Source organism: Artibeus jamaicensis, unplaced genomic scaffold (genome assembly GCF_021234435.1).
Source record: "Artibeus jamaicensis isolate MK-2021 breed Jamaican fruit bat unplaced genomic scaffold, CSHL_Jam_final contig_387, whole genome shotgun sequence".
NCBI lineage: Eukaryota > Metazoa > Chordata > Mammalia > Chiroptera > Phyllostomidae > Artibeus > Artibeus jamaicensis.
In genome coordinates, this window is record NW_026521812.1 from 34,782,587 (window position 1) to 34,801,891 (window position 19,305).

Consider the following 19,305-nt stretch of genomic DNA (forward strand, 5'->3'; position numbering starts at 1 on the left):
AGATTAAAGACATCTCTCTCTAGGGCCACAAACTGTGGAAACCAGCATGTTGATTGAACGATCCAGATCAATCATGTAGATGCATAGCTAGAACTCTAAGAGAGGTCCAAGTTGTTTAGGAGATTTGCTTAGCTGGTGGATGTTACTACTGCATAACTCCTCATGCTGCTGCTCAGAGTCCCGTTGATGGTAACCTTACTGAATGTAGTATGAGACAAATGGAACAGATTTAGTCCTAATCTCTACAAGTCAGTTTTATCAACATGGCTGACAAAGTGGTATATTCATAATAATATTTTTCAGAAGAAAACAGTGTTAAATTAAGGGGTATGCATTGTTAGAAGACAGTTCTCCATAGGTCTTGCATGTTTATTGTTCAGTATGACAAAAATGTTTCCTTTGGGGGCAAAAATTAGGCAGTTTACTGCACATTATAAAAGATTCAATTTTCCTAAGCTTGGAATTCCACTCCTGTAATACAAACCACTGTGTGTGAGCAGCCACTTGGCCACTTAGCATTGCCCTGCAGAACACAAGCATAAATGCTGATGACTGCTAGTGATGAATAAAGTCCTTTGTTTCTGATTCAGGAGGCTTGTGTCTTCTGCGAGGCCCCATGAAACTATGGCAAGCTAACTTGGTACGCAGGTAGAAGGAAGTTTCAGACCGTTCTAAGTTTTTGGTATGTGTAATATTACCAATGCACACTAATTATGATTTCAGTTACATTAAGGAGAATTGGGGAAAAAACCTGTAGCTAACATTTTCAAAGGATACTGGACTTTAAAATCATTAAGTAAATGCATGAATGTGATTATAGTGAAGGGAATTCTGTACTGTCCTAAAGAGAACTTCTGATTTCCATGAAGGGGATTTATTTATGCCCGAATGACACAAGTCATGCTTTAACATTTGTAGACAGTTTGAAGTCTATAAATTGTTTAATTGAGAACACTTGTTCTCAGTGAACTTATCCTTCCTTTGGACTAGAGGGTGAGCATGTTGCTGCCAGGCCAAAGTTCTGGCACTTCCCAGGAACTACCTAAATAGGTTGCAATATTCTTTCACTGAATTCTACAAAATACAACATATTGGTAAGCAGAACACTAGAAGAAAATCTATTGCTGAGTAAATGGGTATATTTTCATGCATGACTCAAATAAACTTCTAAACTAATTTTGACTTCATATATTAGAAGTGGAAAGAAAAAGCATATTCCAAAGTTTATAAGTATGTACAACAACCGACTAACAGATTTACTAGTAGTTGTTCTCTGTCTTTGGGCATTAATACAACATTTTATATGTCATTCACATGAATTTCAAAATTCAGGTGTCCAAGAAATAGAAAAATCATTATCCATTTGGAGTCAGTTATATAGGCATTTCTTTAACAGGAGTCATTTAATGAAAAATAGCAATGAATGGTTGGCCAAATTTTTAACATCTTCCTATAATGCCTTATTCTTACCTCAGAATGGATCAGCAGGCAATTCTAAAGTTCTTTTTAGAAATGTGTGTGGGGAAAAATGTAGCTGGGAAAAATATTCAACATTTTATTCTTTGCTGGTATTAGAATGAAGGTACTAAGGGTGGGGAAAGGCTATCGGTTTGCTATTACTCAGTCCCTGCTGAGCACAGTAGAACATAAGATAGGAATTAAATAGGAAGTCAGCTCTCTAATCCCAGCTGCAGGCTGATGAATTGGTTAGTGATTAATTGTTGCTACAAGTAATTCAAATAACCATATTTTGGTGAGAGGGAAGAAAAAGCATGGGGTCTGTAAAATGTTTTTGCTTAAAGTTGTAATTACTGCGATATTACAGACTTTTAAAAAGCAGATATAAAGCATTTAATGTAAAACTTAAACGAATATGATTTCCAAGGTTGATTGAACATCTACCATTAGGTTTTAAAAACTTTGCTATGGCTTTCAAATTCAGTAGCGTTATACTCTAACCTTATTTTCTTATATACTTTTCTTTTTAAAATAGAGTTTGCTTTGTACAGAACACAGCATAATGTAGAATGCAAAATAGCAAAACAACAACATAATTATTAGATATACTTTCCTCTATTTTCAATAAAGCCAGTAAGTTTACCTTTATACAACCTGCATTGGTATTTAAACTTTTGAATTCATGCTAATGTCAGTTAACCAACATATTTCATCAGGATCCAGATTTTAAAAGTGTGGAAGCATATGGTCCTTTTCCAAGAATTTTGGGAATTAAAAGAAAAAAATATCTTGGGAAGAGAGATGAGTTAATTTATTATATATTGCTTCTGAAGTGATACTAGGTCATATGAGAAGAAATGTCTGGTAAACAAATAGACACGAAAGATTACAGTTAAAAAATCAGAATTATAGACATGGGTATGGTACTCCATAGTGTTCCAATGCAGACATAATGAGAAAAAAATGAGCAACTACATTCTTGGTTCTACCCAACTAGGTGATTACAACAACTTCAAATTCTGGAAGATATGATGAATAATAGGGAAAGGGAGCTACAATATTCCCCTCTGAGCTTGTACATCCATGCAATTCCTCAAGTTAAAAAATAGAAATCTGTTTCTTGTCCACTTGCGTCTGTGTTGGCGTTAGAATGGATTGGACCCCCAAATCTGGTAGCGGTGATGTTGTACTAATTCAGAGCTGAGGCTTTTTGAGATGAAGTAGCTGCTGCTTTCATTCTCTTGCTAGCCTGAGGCTCCTGGTAGAGAGATCCAGGCTGTGATTCTGGAGAGAGCATTCATGTGGACAGAGGGACCCCAGCCAAGAGCTGGGCACTAAGGTACCTGACATGTGAGTAAGGCCACTTTTGTTCCTACAACCAGCCACCACCTAAATGAATGAGACCAGCTGGCCCAACACAGATGACACAACACAACAAGATAAATCATCTCTGTGAGCCCTGCTCAAATTCCTGAACCACAGAATTGTGATTAATAAACTCATTGTTAGGGTAGCATGTTGCACAGTACTGTTAAATGAGAGGAGACTGACAATAAGTAATTAAAGAAATAGTTGTTATTTCCTTCTGACAGGTAGTAAAACACTCAATTAAGAAACATCAAACAAGATTTAAAAACAAAGAGTTACAATGTGCTGATAGAGAAGTTTGCATTCAGGGGTCAGAGGAGGCTTCCTGAGGAGGTGACATTTGAGTAGGAAAGGAAGTTAAGAGGACAGAATAGCAACAGTGATGGGTCATGAACACCAAGGAAAAAAGAATTGCCAAATATTTGAGTGATGTGTGATAAGCAACGTATCCAAAATCACATTCATTTTCCTCCTTCTATTGGCATAGATACAGACAGTCCTTCCCACCCACTCTTCTTTTGTCCATGTTACCATATATCTTTAAACATCAATTCAAATGCCATCTTCTCCAGAAAGCCTACCTGACTTCTCTAATCTAAGCTAGTGGTTTCCTCTGTGTCACCATAGCCATTTGCATTTTCTCCCATGAGAGTATGGAACACATTATGCAGCTTTTTAAAATCCAAACCTCATACCATTCAAATTAAATCTTGTTTTGACCTTTCTAACCTTGCACTGTGTACATTGAGGTGATATGGTAGTACTTCCTTGCTTCTCCTTACATTGTGTTCACTATCTTCTCTTTCATTCATCTATTTTATCTCCCATTAGATCGCAGCTTAAGCAGTCACAGAAATTTAGATTAAACCAAGAAAATGTTTTTGACCAAAGGCTGCTTAATCTGCCACTGAAGAGTAGCAACAAAACAAAGCTTTTTATCAACCAGAAAACATACTGTGCTTCCTTTGGGAAAGAAACAGACAGCAGATCTAGAAGCCTCATTCAAAGGGAGGAAAAGAAGCTGAGAGATTTCAAGAGTAACACCTGTCAAATGGAGCAGTGATGTGGACTGTTTGACAAAATAGGCTGGTGACTGTCAAAATAAATAATAAACCTTCCAGCTCTGACTAATGACTAAACTACACAGAAGTACTTGAGGGAAGCATCCAACAAAATGCAAAATCGAAAGGAAAATTGGAATGATTGCACAGCCTCCTACCAGCTAAATTTTAAGCAATTTTGGAAAAACTCAAACCATTCAGCAGGTTTCATGGCAGAGGGCAAGCTTCCAGAACCTCTTCTGACTGAGATTCCACCTTTGTCAGGAAATCCCCTCTCTTCTGATGGAGTGCCACAAAGTCCGTGTCTGCCTTTTCAACACGGGAACGATCCTGCCGTGACTGTGGCATTCTCCCTGCAGACACACAGGGCTGGCTGCCAACAGCCTGATCGAGAAGGGCAGCCAGAGCGGGATCCCTAGTGCTGCAGGACGGAGCGCATGGCAGAAAAACGCAGAGATCCAGAGGGGCTCATTTCGGAGACCTGGCTACCTCCACGTCTTCCCAGTCGAGACACCTGTATTCCTTTTCCCATAGCTCCTTTGAGGATCATCTTATTTTCCCTCTCCAGCAAGCAAGGTTTTCTAACAAGATTACAAAGAAAATTGCCCAAAGGTCTGCCAATAATGTTATGACCATTTCCAGGAGCAGTTTTATTTAAACAAATTGTTCTTTTTTGGGAGGACCCCAAAGCCCTGATAAATTCCCGCTCTAAAATTCAATAATACATCTCAAGTGAAAGAAGACATTGTCAGTGGAAGAATTTCAGCATTTCAAAAACACAGTTCTGCAAAAGCCGTCTTCAGGAATGATCTACCGATGGCTCAGGTTCTAAGTGGCAGAGACGCTACCAGGTTGTCCCTCTGCCTGGCTCCTGTAATTGTGCTCATTGTCCCGGGTGAAGCTATTCTCTGGGCTTCCTCAGTCAAAGGGAAAGAGTAAGAAAGAATATCTGCTGCTAAGGACAGGCCACTTTTAGATATTATTTAGCTTGCAGTAACAGAGTTTTCTTTCTCATTTAACTTCATTTATTTATATTCTTCCATTATTTATTTCTGTTTTATGTATTATATTAGGTTGACTCTAGTTCTAAATATGATTTTCATACAGATTTGATTCTAAGTAAACAGTTTTGTGATGTGATATGAGTAAAATATCAAGTCTAAAAACACATTTAATATCTGTTTTAACAATAAGTATTTAGTAAAACCTGTCATTAAAAATATACCCTGATCATTTTATTTTAAGCATTATCTTAGAGAGTAAGAAAAGTCTAAAAACTGCATTCTGTATTATTTTGGTAGTTATGTTTATTGAAGCAAAAATCAAGCCATGTTAATATTGCAGAATAAATACCTGAACTCAGTATCATCCCAGAATGTGGATAACAAGCACCTTTCCATACGTGTCATGCATGAAGTGACAGGTAGATTCCCTCTAAATATCCACATCTCATGAATGGACAGGAATCAAGATGCCATTCTTCCTGACTCAGTGACTTCAACATTCCAGGATGGTTTGATTCCCCAACTCATTTAGTTGATCAATCCTACTCTGATAGAGGGGGACCCAACCCAGTCATCATCACATCCAAGAAATCCTGCACTTCCTCCAACAGTTACTCTGCTTGGCAAACCTCTCTTTCTAAAACCTTCTCTGCTCATTTTTCTTGCTGCCTCTGTAGGTCAGTAATGTGTCTGCCAGTAAAGTGTTGTCTCCTTCCATTTCCTCTGCTCATAACCACAAGGAATAGAAGCCATCCCCTGGTTGAGGAAAGAGCATTTGTCCATTAATAACCCACTAGTCTAGCAACCAAATCCCTTGTTGATGCTCTGGTCATTTTTAACTTGGCCTGTTATAACCACATTCTGTGCTGTCTCCAAGGCTTTATTCCTCTTTCCAGTTTCAAATGATCTGCATTCTGCAGATCACATTATTTTCTAGATGGATTTAAGTTATGACCATGGGAAGGAAGAGCCTGAGCTTGGCCATGTTGCAAATAGAGAGTGTGGTGTGGAATGGGGATATGTGTGTCTAAAAGAGGCTTTAAATACGGCATATGATGAGAGAGACCGATCTTAGCAGGGCTTTTTTTTTTACATTCCAGGAATCAGGATATCTCAAGATTGTATTATAATTGTAACACAGCATTTGACAAACTGTGGAAATTTGCCCTGCCTCTGTCCTACCATATTACAATGTATTTAAAAAAAATACTTTGTGTAACCTTTGCAAACTGAAAAGGTCACCCAGAAGTGAGTCATGCCATTGTTTACTAACTTCGTTAATGCAGCCAAATCAGCAGAGATAATTTTTAAAATGCTCCTTGAGCAGTAGGTATACTGTCCACCAAAATCTGCAGATAAGAAAAAAGGAAAAGGAATGTGAGACAGTGACAGAAAAAGAGCAATTGTCTGCTACCCCTGGAAACTCTGTTTAATTTCCTGGCATCGGAGACATTTTTTCTGGCTTCTATTTTGGAATTATTATAGCCCTCTGTGAAAGTTAAGTCATTACCAAAGGTGAGCCATTTCCTGTCTACTCAATTGTAGAATCAGGCTAAGTACTGTTTTATCAAAGTAACATTGGCTGTCACCCAGCGTTAATCATTTTCAGAACAATTATGATTTACTTCAGACATGGGCTGATGGATCCCTATTTCCAGATTCTTTTTTGGCAACTTTGAGCCTTACCTCATGAGTGAGATTATTGCTGAAAACAGTGCGTCTCCGAATTGTCTTCCTTTAATTCTTGTCTCTCTTTCCAAAAAAATTAATTACACTCAAGCTAGTGAGTCTATGTGACTGCCAATACTAGCTCAAATACTGTTTGCATATAATCCTACACAGATGTGGAGCCAATAGGGAGCTCAGTGACTGTGCGCTTTTACACATCTTTTAGTTAAATTAAAAATTCAAAAGCAAAATCTTGTGTTCTGGGAGAGTATGTGACCTGGACATTTCCTGGAGGCTATTAGACCCGTAAACCAATGCATAGACTATGTTCATCCATTTAAGTGGTTTGTGACTGTGAAAGACTAAATATTTACAATGTCTTTTATCCTTGGATACAATATAATGATTTTATCATTTTCATAGTTCTTTACGAAAATGTGACTGCATCCCACTTAGATTTTAGAGAGATGCATTTCAAATAGTTTGGGTCTCATTAACCATTTGACTAAGGCCCAAGAACGACAAAATATATAGCAAGAGTTCAAGGTGTTGAAATCAAGATTTTAGTTTTGATTTATGTCTTCCCTCCTGAATCTTGCACTGTTTACCAGACTTTGCTTCAGATGTTCAGAGAAGAGAGATTTGTACACACGCAGTTGGTCAGAAGGTCATTTGCTTATAAATTAGGGCTATGCACACAAATGGTGATTGAGCAACTAAATGAGAATGAACCAGAACAAAACCATGGCAGCCGCTGCGGAAGCATTAGAGCAATGTGCCCACGGAAAGCTGCGTGAAGGACGCAGTTCTGTACAGGAAAGTGTGGTATTAACCCATAAAACCCATTATCTAGTCATTTGACTTTTCCATATTAAGTCCTAAAAAATGCCTGAATTTCTTTCCTTTCATTTATTTCCCCTATCTCTGCTCTTAAATCTTGCTGTTTCTGAAAAATGAGTTGGTATATTTGGCTAATATTATTCTTTCCCCTTCCCTCTCATGTAGGATGAAAACTAATATCTGGCTTATGTTCAATATAGAAGTATGAGGACAATAATACCTAGTTCCTTCTTTATTTGGCTCTATTATTCACAGGTTTTCACTTATATTGTCTTTTGCATAAAATAAAAATAAAGCATATTGACTGACAGACATTATTAAAATAAATGTATAGTTACCTCCCCTAAGATTCATGAAGGATCTGATCTATTAGAACTGTTATATTATGACTTTTGGAATGCTCCTCTCATAGTACTTGACCGTCGTGCTTATTTTATAAATTGTTACCCTAAAGCACCTACCCAACATGTTTCATAATACCTCAGTTGGATCATCTGTCAAGCCGTAATTTCTCATGATGAGGTTAAAATCAGAATGAAAGATGTAAAGACCAAGGGATCTTTTGGTTTATAATGTACTGATCCTTTGTGAATGTTCAAAGAGACTCACGTAAATACAGAGGGATATTTTTTCTTTCTACACACACATGCACACACATGTGTGGGATTGAATGTAGTGTTTATATGACAAAGTCTATGATATACTAGAAAGACATTAAGCTATAAACAAAACAAAACAAAGCAAATGTTTAAACTAAAACTCTTAGGTATTATTTGGCTTTAATATTCAATTTTCTTACTACTATATGGGAACAATATCTACTGTGTAATACTTCAAAACTTACTGAAAGTATGAAATGAAACTATGTGCTTGAGAGAGTTATAAATCATAGTCAACATGTAGTGAGTAGTTGGTATTCATTCACTAACTGCACTGGTAAAGAGGGATATATGAACAAGACTGTGTGTCTGCCTTTTAAGAGAACATGGCAGATGTGGCTCAGTGGATTGGGCCTTGTCCTGCAAACTGAAAGGTCACGGGTTTGATTCCCACTCAGGGCACATGCTTGGCTTGCCGGCCAATTGATGTTTCTCTAGCACATCGATGTTTCTGTCCTTTTGTTTCTCTCTCACTTCTCCTCCATCTCAAAAATAAATAAATAAAATGGAGGTAAAGTAAGGGCTCTTCAAATAAAGAGGGAAAAGAATTCTGAACAGAGAAAAATATAAATGGTACCCCAAAGAACTAAAATTTACTTATAAAAATTGTGCATTTATTCTTACATGCTTAAACTTTAGTCACCTTCAAAATACTCTCCATTTTATGCAATTCACCTATTGAAATGTTTTTTTGAAACTTCTCAGTTTTTGAATTTGTCAGTTTTGATGGCTTTTAGTGATGCCACCTCTTTTATTTCACCTCTTCCACATTGGCAAAACATTTTCCTTTGATAACTTTTTTTCATTCATGGAAACAAACAAAAATGTCCTTGAGGGTGAGATGGGGTGAGTAGGGAGGGTGGGGCATGGGTGTCGCACCAGTTTTGGTCAAAAACCGCTGAACACTCAGTGTATCACACTCAGTGTATCACTCAGTGCACTCGTAAATCACCCATCATGAAATCATGGGCAAATGTGTGGAAAGTCTTCAAAAAAAAACCTTCATTGAAACCAAATGTAGCCTCTCCAAACAACATCAGCTGTTACACTGGTACAGATGGGTTCCTAGAACACTCACCTAGCGGGGGAAGCCTGTACTACAAGGGACTTGCCCTCCGGAAGATAATTCTGGGGTTTTGGGGTACCCCTCATATACATAAACAGATATGAATGAAAAATCACAGTAACTTCAGCAAACTTGTGGCTGAGATGGGGAGTAGGAAGGTAGTAAAAAAGAGGTGGCTAAAGAAAAAATGTGATGAGTAAAGATTTCACTGCCTAATTGATACAAAGCTCTTGTATTTTCAAAGTGAAAACAGCATGTTATGTATATGTTTGAAAAAATACCACTTTAGCAGTGTGGACTTGGTATGGAGAGGATGTATTATGCATAAAGAGAATAGACATTAAAAAATGGTTAGGAAGCTGTTGCGGTTATCCAGAAAGGAAAGATTAACAATCTATGTCAATTTTTTTTCCTGAAAAAGATGAAAAAATGAGTTTTTAGAGACGTGGTAAAATTAATAAGATCTGGTAACCGTTTAAAGTTGGGAGTAAAGAAGAGGGAGTGATATGTTGCTCTACTAGAGATGTTTGAGATATAAAATGGGTATAATTTTCTAAGCATGTACTTAAACCTCTATCAGTATGAAAGTCATCTTCTGCTTTCCTGCGTGTCTCTGATATTTGCCAGCAGCTAGTTCATTTCCCATTTGACCCCTCATTCCCAAAGCACATAGAGCATTTTACTACTATGTGGACCAGATGGAAGTTGGTAATCCCTTCTGGTTAGTAATTTCTGAGAGATCGAAGATTTAGAAAAAGACCTGCCGCACCCACCCCTTCTTACCATGCTCTCACTTTAACAGCAGTGACTCAGGTGGAGATTTCTGCAGGAGCCTTTCCCACGTGATGGCTGTAGTGCTCGTGAATCACCTTGACACACATCTCCCGAGCGTCTCCTTTTTCACCCACATGGCTGATATCCTTTGCACAAGGGTGCAAATGTTCATGGTGAAAACTTACTTATTGCACAGCCTTAGAATGCCTGCATCATTGCTCTGTAGACATGTCCACTCTGACCTCCAACCAGGCAGGAAGCGAGCCTAATTAATTCCCGCTGATAATACTCAACACTGCCTCCCCAAAATATGGACATTTAATAATGTTTTGGTGATAATGAAATAATTTATCTTTTCTGTGGTGAATTCCTTTCAACTGAACCATGAACAGCATATACTGTACTGATTTAGGGAGGATAAATGTAATCCATGACAATTAAAAATGATGGGAGGAGTAAAAACCCATTCACCTGCCTATGACTACACTTCAGTGGTGAAGGCCTGATAATTCTAGTTGAATTTGTTAGTGGAAGAGCCTTTTATTTTAATGTACTTTAAAAATGCGGGGGCCTCTGCCTACCCATGCTAACTCAGTAGTGTGGAGCCATTTGAGGCAACCTCAGCGAACTCAAGAAAAGGACGGGATCTGTATTTACACTTTAGAACAAAAGAAAACAAGACTTTTTCCTGTTTAAATGTGTTCACATTTTGTTTATATTATTTCTAATATGGAACACAAATTACAGAATTTAAACCACATACACATAGGTACATATGTGTATATATATGCATGTGTATATTAAATCATGTGTAGCATATACACATGACTATTATAAGACACATATGCACATCTTCCCCCTTGAAAAAGAATTATTTTTATGATTTATTACTGGAAAGATTAGTATATTTGACTTTCTGAATCTAAAAGCTGCTTACCAACTGAAGTGGATATATAGATCAATTAAAATAAGTACTTATTGAATACAAACTTAAAAAATGGATCATTTTTATTGATGTGGTAGTTTGTGTGTGGGGTAGTGTTCTTTTAATACCGATGCAAATTGAACCATGCATGTCCCAGAAACTACTTACTAAAAACTTGGCTGATTGGTTAAGTCTTCTGTTGACAGTCACTTAATCAGAACTGTGAGGTTAGAATAAAGAAAAAAATCTCAAAGTGAAGCAAAAGGACATTTCTCATTCCTACGAGAACACATTTTAAAATCTGTTCTATTTAGGTTAATATACCTCATCAAATAACAGAAAAATTAAAGGTACAGTAAAACCCTATGTTCTAAGCTATTGAATAATTTCTTGTTTGGTTCTCAGAGCAAGGAAGTTGCATTGGTTATTTTGATAACTAAAAAAAAAAAACAACCTTACTTGCATATTTTCAAATCGAGCCTTTTAAAGCACATTATTTCAATCCAAGGCTACTAAAGCTACAATTGTAATGGCACTATATTCATTAATAACATATAATCCAAATTCAATTTACTTCTTTTGCTGCAGCTATTGTTGCGGTAGATAGTGAATTCTAAGAAATAGTGAATATACTCAAGTGACTAGTTTATAGTATACATCAGAAACAGGACATTTAGACTTTTATTTATAAGATTTTAAAACTTAGTGTTTATATTTTAGATACTACTGAAATATTATTTAAGGGACACATTCTTATTTTAGAAAATGTAGTTCTCATTTTATCATATATATTTATATTCCAGTAAACTTGGTTTCCCCTTTGATTTAATTTTATCCACTGAAAAATTGCCTCTGATGTGTTTTGCATTTCCCTCATCCTTTCAGATCTGTCCTTACATGTTTCACAAGCAGCAGATTTACTCTGGTGCTGTTAGCAATTTCTGCCACCAGAGAAGGTTTATATATATATCTTCCCCCTATGCTTCTCTTGCTAAGGTTTGAGAGAAACTGAGCTATATTTCAGTTCAAACTGAACTTCCTGTCCAGTTTTTAAAGTTTAATTTTTGTGCCTAAAAATAAATAACAATTGTTAGTTTACACTGACATTTTGAGACAAACTTTACTATTCCTACAGAATTTTACTGAACAGTTTTAATCTGTATGCTTGATTTTCAAAGGTTTCTGTTTTCATAATTAGATTTATTATGTTTTCTAGCCAAATGATTTTGAACATGTGTGTATCTAGTTTTATTTTGCTAATCAATAGAAATATGCATCTACAGCATACAGTTTAACTTTCTCTGTCAGGGGACCTCTGTGGAACCAAGTATGACCACTCTTCCACCTCTGACCAGACATTTAAATTACTTGGAATTTACTTTTTCTATTTGTTGAGGTTGGATCAAAATACTTGTGTCTGAATGCCTTAAAACTCACTCTGATGTAATAGAAAAATAGTGCGTCCCTATTATGTTTCTACATTGGCAATATCAACGCTACTATAATACAATTAATAATTAGGATAAGAATCTACCAAATGCTTCCCAGGTGCCAGGGAAAATACAGTGGGAGGAGGCCTAACTCAGTAGGATAGGATGGGCTGTGCTCTAGCAAAACAATCCCCAAATCACCACTGTCGTCCAACATGGGTCAGCATGAGGGCTGACCTGAAGGAGCTCCTTTTCTATGAATATTTCCATAACAAGTCCAGTGGGGGAAAAAAGATGTGGTCATCCTTCACTGGCTCTTCTTAAATCTTCTGGGTGCAATCCCCTTCTCTCTAGCTTTCATGAGCCAAAGCAAGTCACTAGGCCACGCCTCACTCCAAGAAAAACATTATGTGTGCACAGCCCTAAAAATTTGAGGATCATCTTTAATCCTCAAATCAGCAACTATAATAAATTCAAAACTTTTGACCGAGTCAGTCAAACTCTATTACCTTACCTTGCTTTATTTACCTTAAATTACTTATAACTATATAAACTCATATCAATTGTTTTAGAGATATGGGTATGGGTGATATGGATACATCCAGAGCAAGACCCTGCTCTCATCAGGGCAAAGACCTAGTCCATCTTACCCTTTTTTTCCTCCTCTTCTCTGCTGTCTCGTTCTTTCTTGTTTCCTCTCTCTTAACTCTATTGCCAGTATGTACATTATATTAACAGCTGGTATGTAATTAATAAATGAATAATAAATACATGAATGAGTGAATTATATCCAGTCTACAAATAAGAAAACACTCTTTGAAATATTAAGTAACTAAAGTAAGATAATATGGCTACGAAGGAGCAGAGCTGGGATTCAGAGCTCTGGTCTTAAATACTGAGCTTTATAGCTACGGTGCTTGCTAGTTACATAGGTTCATGGAAAAGACATACAATTTGTGAGTTAGCAGGAAAAATGCTACGAGAGAAGCATATATAAATTACTGTGGACATACACAGGGAGTAAAACCTAACTATCAGGTACAGCATGTTTGAAGGTAGTGAAAAATGGTAGGGAGGAATGTCTCAGGAATTCCTGCACTAGGTTTTGAGTCATATCTTGAAGATGTGTTTAAAACTTTGAAATGACTTCTTTTTCTTTCTACTATGAGCCAGACATGTGCTAACCACTAAGGATTCAAAAATTCTCAAGATAAGACTTGGCCCTTCCAGTGCCCTGAATCTCATGAGCTTTGTGACAGTCAGACATAGACAGAGAAAATCACTCCTCAGTGCAAGGCTGGCAGTCTTATCCGACGCTTTTGGATGGATAGGCGTGAGTAAGGCAGAGTAGTTTTCACTCTGGCCAAGTGAGCAGATGCTGATAGGACCACGACCTGCGGAAAGGTTTTTGGGAGCTATTGACTTTTAAGGCTGCCTAGCACATGATCATGGAGCAAGATGAAACAGGGCATGGTCTCTGACCTACCCCTTATTCTCTCTCACTACAGCATCCTCCAATGGTATTATTCCACATCTCTTTTCAGGCAGAAGCAGGAAAATAGAAAATCAGCTTGTCATAAGAGATACTAATGGCAAGAACTGAGAAAGGAAATACTTTAGTCTTCTATACCTAAAAGCCTATGAAATTAGACTCTTCCTAAATAAATGGGGAAAGTACCATTCTTATAAATAAGTTCAGTGCATATTTGCTACAGTTTTGTTAAGGGATAGTGGATGGTACCAAATGGTAGATAATGACACATTTAGATATTCTCAGCCTGCAAAAAGTGATAAAGACACTAAGTCTATTGACATTCAGAGAAGAAGAGATGTCCAATGGATACAGTGGAGGCTGGAATGAGGCCAATAAAACTACCCTTTACAGAGAGTGGGAGAAGGAGTTATCAAAGGGAGGAGTTATATCTTTAAAGATTAGGATTGGCTACCTGTAATAGAAAACTCCAAAATAACAATATCTACAAAAAACATAGTTTTATTTATCTCTTACTAAAAAATCCATCAATCCATCAATATGCAGCACAATATGACCTGATGTTTTCCTAGGATCATCTTTTTGTTCTATCATTAAACTGGGGGTGGGAGGGAATGATTATATGTTCAAAGAAATCATGGTTGAGAGATAAATAAAGGACCTATTTATAGAGCTGTAGAGAAGGTTAAGAGCAAGAAAAGAGGATATTAAAGATCCCAATGACTAGCAATTGGGAAAAGTCCACACTGTACTTAGGCTGTCCCAGGAACTTAGAGCTGTGGTCATAGGAAACAGAACTCTGGCCTTAGAGAGGGTCACACAACTACCACTGAACGTCAGTTTGGCAAAGAGGAAGTACAGGAGTGAGTGAATAATCGATCTCCCACTGCCCTCCATTTCATTGCTTCCCATTGGCCAAACACAGCTGGAAGCTATAGGGCATGGGAGCCCACAAGATACGTTAACCTCTCAGAGAACAAAATTCAGAGAAGAGTGAAGAACTGAACTGGAAGAACAAATATAGAATAATCAGAGTTTACACCTCTGCATTGTATCCCCTCAGCATCTGTTCTTTTCCTCCTTTTTTTTTTCTTTTTTCATATTGGGCAGCTTGAGTCAAAACCTCATTTGGTGTCCATAGTTAAGCATTGAGTTTACCAAAACCCACTTAAATGATAGGAGCTACTTTCGAATGGATTATAGTTTTGGCAAAATAGAACATGGATTTATTAATCTAAAACCCAAGTGATCTCTGCCGTTAGTCTCATGTTGGGACTTGCCAGAGACCTCACACAGTATCTCTGCGAACTACGTTCCCTTTCAGGACCATTGCGCTCGCTGCATCACGTGGTCCATTTCAGGAAAGCTTGCACCGCAGCTTTGACCTTCTGTGCAGTCTTCTCTTGCTTTGAGCCCCATGCAGAACTGCAGCCTTAAAGGCTTCCTGGTAAATACACCAAAACAACAGGCAAAACATTTTATGCGTTTGCTCCAAAATCTAAACAGGCTAATCAAGCAGTATGCCTATTTCTTCTTGGAGGTTAGTGAAAAGTGCAGCAACTTGTTTTTCACTTTAAGAGAGTATCCCCAGACACATCCCACCTCAGAGACCCTGTTTGCTGCATTTCATGCAAGCTCAGCAAAATCCAAAAACCTTACGGATTTTGCAGGACCTTCATGTATCTTACTAAAACAACCATGGAGTTGGTGCTTTCTTCTTACCTGCTTCAATTACTGTAATGCAGTGGATCAAAATGTAGGCCATAGAATGTCACCAACAAATAAACAGAGACTGCTCCATACTGGATTATGACATGGCAAAAAAAATGCCATAGACGTGCAGAGAGGTGGTAAAGAGTGTCACTGTCTCTGATATGTGAGGATTCCCCTGTTTCAGATTACGTTGTAGTAGGCAGTCAATGACAATGGTTTTTAGGGTAATGGTGCACCAGGGTCCAGGACATGCATGTGTTTGTTCCAGTGAAGTTTCCGTGCACAGAACAGCAGACACACTTGTTGCATCATCTGATTAAGGTTGTCATAATCCACAGTCACTCTCCAAGGTCCGGCTGACTCTTGCAGTAGTCAAACAGAAAAGTTAAATGGGGAAAAAAGAAATATTCATTCTGTTATCTCCTTGAGGAGATATTCTGTTAAGTCCTTGAGGGTGACACTAATATCTTCAATACCCACCAGAAATGTGGAACTGCTTCTGATTTTGTATCTTTTGGTTTAGTGTCTTGGGGGAAGACAACCATGAGAGGAAGGTGTGTGAACTATTTCTAAAGAAATAGCTCACATTCCACAGCAGAGAATCAATGGGAGAACCCTGCCAGTTTAGAAAAAATGGAGAAATAGTCCTGATAAATTTAGCGTAAGTCTGACTTTCCCAAGACTTCATCTCTCACCTGATTCCCATTAGGCCCTAATTAGACCACTGTAACAGATATCTCCATTCAGAACCAGTATTTAATGACCACATAAGCCTGGTTATTTGCTTTTTTCTTAGTCACATTATCAAGGCATTGTAGCTTCCAGAGAAGACTTGGAGAATAATTCACTAACTAAAGAGTTGGGACCCATTTTGAGAGTCTTTCCTCAAAGGGATCTAGCCTCCCTGCCAATCAAGCCGTTCTGTGTCTGTAAGATAATTTTAAGGGTGTCCAACCCCCAGCCTGCGGGCCACAGGTGGCCCAGGATGGCTATGAATGCGGCCAATGAAAAATTGTAAATTTACTTAAAGTATTATGAGATTTTTGTTTGTTTGTTTTTGTTAATGTTTGTGTATTTAATGGGTGGCCCAAGACAACTCTTTTTCTTCAGGTGTGGCCCAGAAACACCAAAAAGTTGGACACCCCTGGTTAAGTTTCAGAATTGAATCAGAGGCCATGAGCTTCACTACACTTCAGTTCTTCAAGTTTTGTTTATTCTCAGTAGATCTGGAATTTTTCTGCTTATATAAGTCAGATTAAGAAGCTGGCCAGCAGGGTTTTTTTTTATTCCTAGAGCCCTGGGAATAATTAGCCACTGCTACAGATCTCTGTGGCTAATTATGTTAATTATGCCCACTATATCTCAAATGAATACATGCCAACACCTGACCTTTATCACTCTGGATCCCATCATTTCCACTAGGGAACCTGAGTACATTGTTGCCAGCTCATGTCTTCTCTAGCCCACGGAAAACAACCACAACAGCCTTTTGATGAATTCTGGTGACCCCCACAGCAATGTGCTCCTTAATGCTCTGGATGTACTGAAAAAGTAAGTACTATAGCTTATGATATTTGGGTTCTAACCCTTCCTGTTAGAATGACTAGCTGACTAACTATTAAACTTTCTGGATCTTATTTATTTTAATGTTAAAATTCCAGCTCTGTTTTTGTGTTCACAGTACATGTAAGGGGCTAATGAAAGGACATATGTTGCATTCCTAGTGAAACACATTCTCAGTGTGAATTCCTGAACTCCTCCCTTTTCCATTTTTCCCTTTTCTTTACTTGCCCCAGTGTAATTTTACAGTACGTTATTGCTGTAGACCCCGCTTCAGCTCAGAATTGAAAATCTTCTACATTTTCTGCCATTAAGAAGAATGCTGGACATGACATTGTGTGTTCTTGTGATATTCCCAAACAGAGAAGCATCATTAAGGGAAGTATTGATAAAGCGTTCTGAACATCTTGGGAAAACAATAATTCAAATATTTACTCAAATTTTTGCAACATTAGCTACAGAAACAAAATGAAAACAACTTAGATATTGTAAATATTGCATACTTCAATTCTGTTAATGTTATGGATTCTGTTTCGCAAATATAAAATCAGATTTGGAAACCTCTTAGTATTTTGACAATCAGGTTTCAGCTCTGTGCCCTTTGGGATCTAATGCTAAATCTGATAGGTGGGTTATTTTTGACTTTCTGTTAATAGTTTCTCCTTAATCATTTGAAAAAAATAATAGTGGCAGAAGAAAAGAGCTTTTCATTTTTTCTTATTCTTATTTACTACACAAATAGCCAGTTGGATACAGTTTGAAACAGCAGGAACCAATTCATATATTTGAGCTAAATAAATAAAGTTCGATTGCATATTTTTCTGCTCAGATTGATAACTGGCACTATAAAGAGGTGCTTTGTACAAATTACATTGGAAACAGCTGACAACCAAGTCTTCCTGATGAAAACGACATGCCAAAATGTGCCTAAATATCATTTGTTTATGTCCACTATAAAGGGACTCTAAACCTGGAAACTCACATTCTAAAATTCTAGGACAGCTCTGTTAGATCTGACAAGTCCCCATAAGAGAGATCTTTAGGAACATAGAATCAAATCAGTCTTTTCCTAAGGGTTTCTCGTGTATGAAGCCCACCTACTCCCAATTCAAAAATTCTCCTAAGAGAAAGGATAGTTCTAGAACTTCACAAAATGATTCAATTGCCTTAATATAAAATATGAGGGAAATACTTAATATTACCTTTGGAATAGACTTCCATACGGCCTCTACTTCAAAGCTTATTTTGATTTCTTGGGGAAATCCACAGTTTCAGAAATTCGTCTTTGAATTAGTTCCTAGGAAAAACATTTCTCAGAGTTTGCTCTTGGGAAATATGACCAGTATCTCATTTATTATAAACTCACATGACTCACACCCCAGTACAGCCTTCCTGTCAGCTATTTACATGGGATCAGCGGAGTGTCTATGTATTCACCCCAACCAGGGTTTTGATTGTAGCTTCATTTTATAATAGTTAAGAAAGTATAGAAAACCAAAAGTTAAGTTGCTTATCTTGATGTTTTACCAACTACCTCATAAGAAACACATTATGTAAATTAATTTTTAATTATTAAAATTTGGTGTGATTTCATTAAAAGAGTCAAAGTTATAGCAGAGTCAAAACTTAAAAGAATATGAAAGTGTTATGTCACAAACCTGTTATGCAGAATTAAGAGAAGACTGAAGAAACCGAAGACTGTCTGTAAATAATTTTAATAAGTCCAGTAAAGACAAGGAGTGATTCTCGGGGTTTCTGATTGTTTTCTCTTTTCACTTGTCAAATAATCTCTTTATATAGCCCTCCTTCTTCAATATCTCTAATAGTCAGAGAGAGCATATTTAAAGTGGGTTTTTAAAGATAGATTCTCATTTAACAATAATTTTGCCAAATTACTTTGTGTACTTGTCAGGGATAAAACATTTTCTAATATTAAAATGAAAACACAAAAACAGAATAGAGTAAGAGTGCAAAGCTACACAGTACTCTTTTTGAAACTGTAAGAAATAAGTGCAAATATTTTAAATTTGCAATATACATATTGAAGAATGCTGTAATATTCCTTTCTTGCACATATGAATTTTCTTACATTACCAACAGTATTTGCCTAAAATCTTGACTGAGTTCTCAAATTCCAATGGCCAATGTCATCACTGTTATCACCTTCCTGTGTTTATATGCAGAATCAGTCCCAGAATTGGTTCATATGCAGAATGATTCATTGGAAATGAGGTGACTGGCCGAGGCATCCTGACCACACTATGCAAATTCCCAGCTGGTGGACAAT

At 37.2% G+C, this 19,305-nt stretch overlaps 1 long non-coding RNA gene across 1 annotated transcript; it reads right to left on the reverse strand.

The window, feature by feature from the left end:
* Positions 1-15,010: 15,010 nt before the first annotated feature.
* On the reverse strand, positions 15,011-18,309 carry LOC128627355 (uncharacterized). The gene is made up of 3 exons (XR_008391529.1): positions 18,221-18,309; positions 15,468-15,820; positions 15,011-15,189 (listed from the first exon to the last, which is right to left on the reverse strand). It is a non-coding gene; the product is annotated as an uncharacterized LOC128627355 (long non-coding RNA).
* Positions 18,310-19,305: the final 996 nt, after the last annotated feature.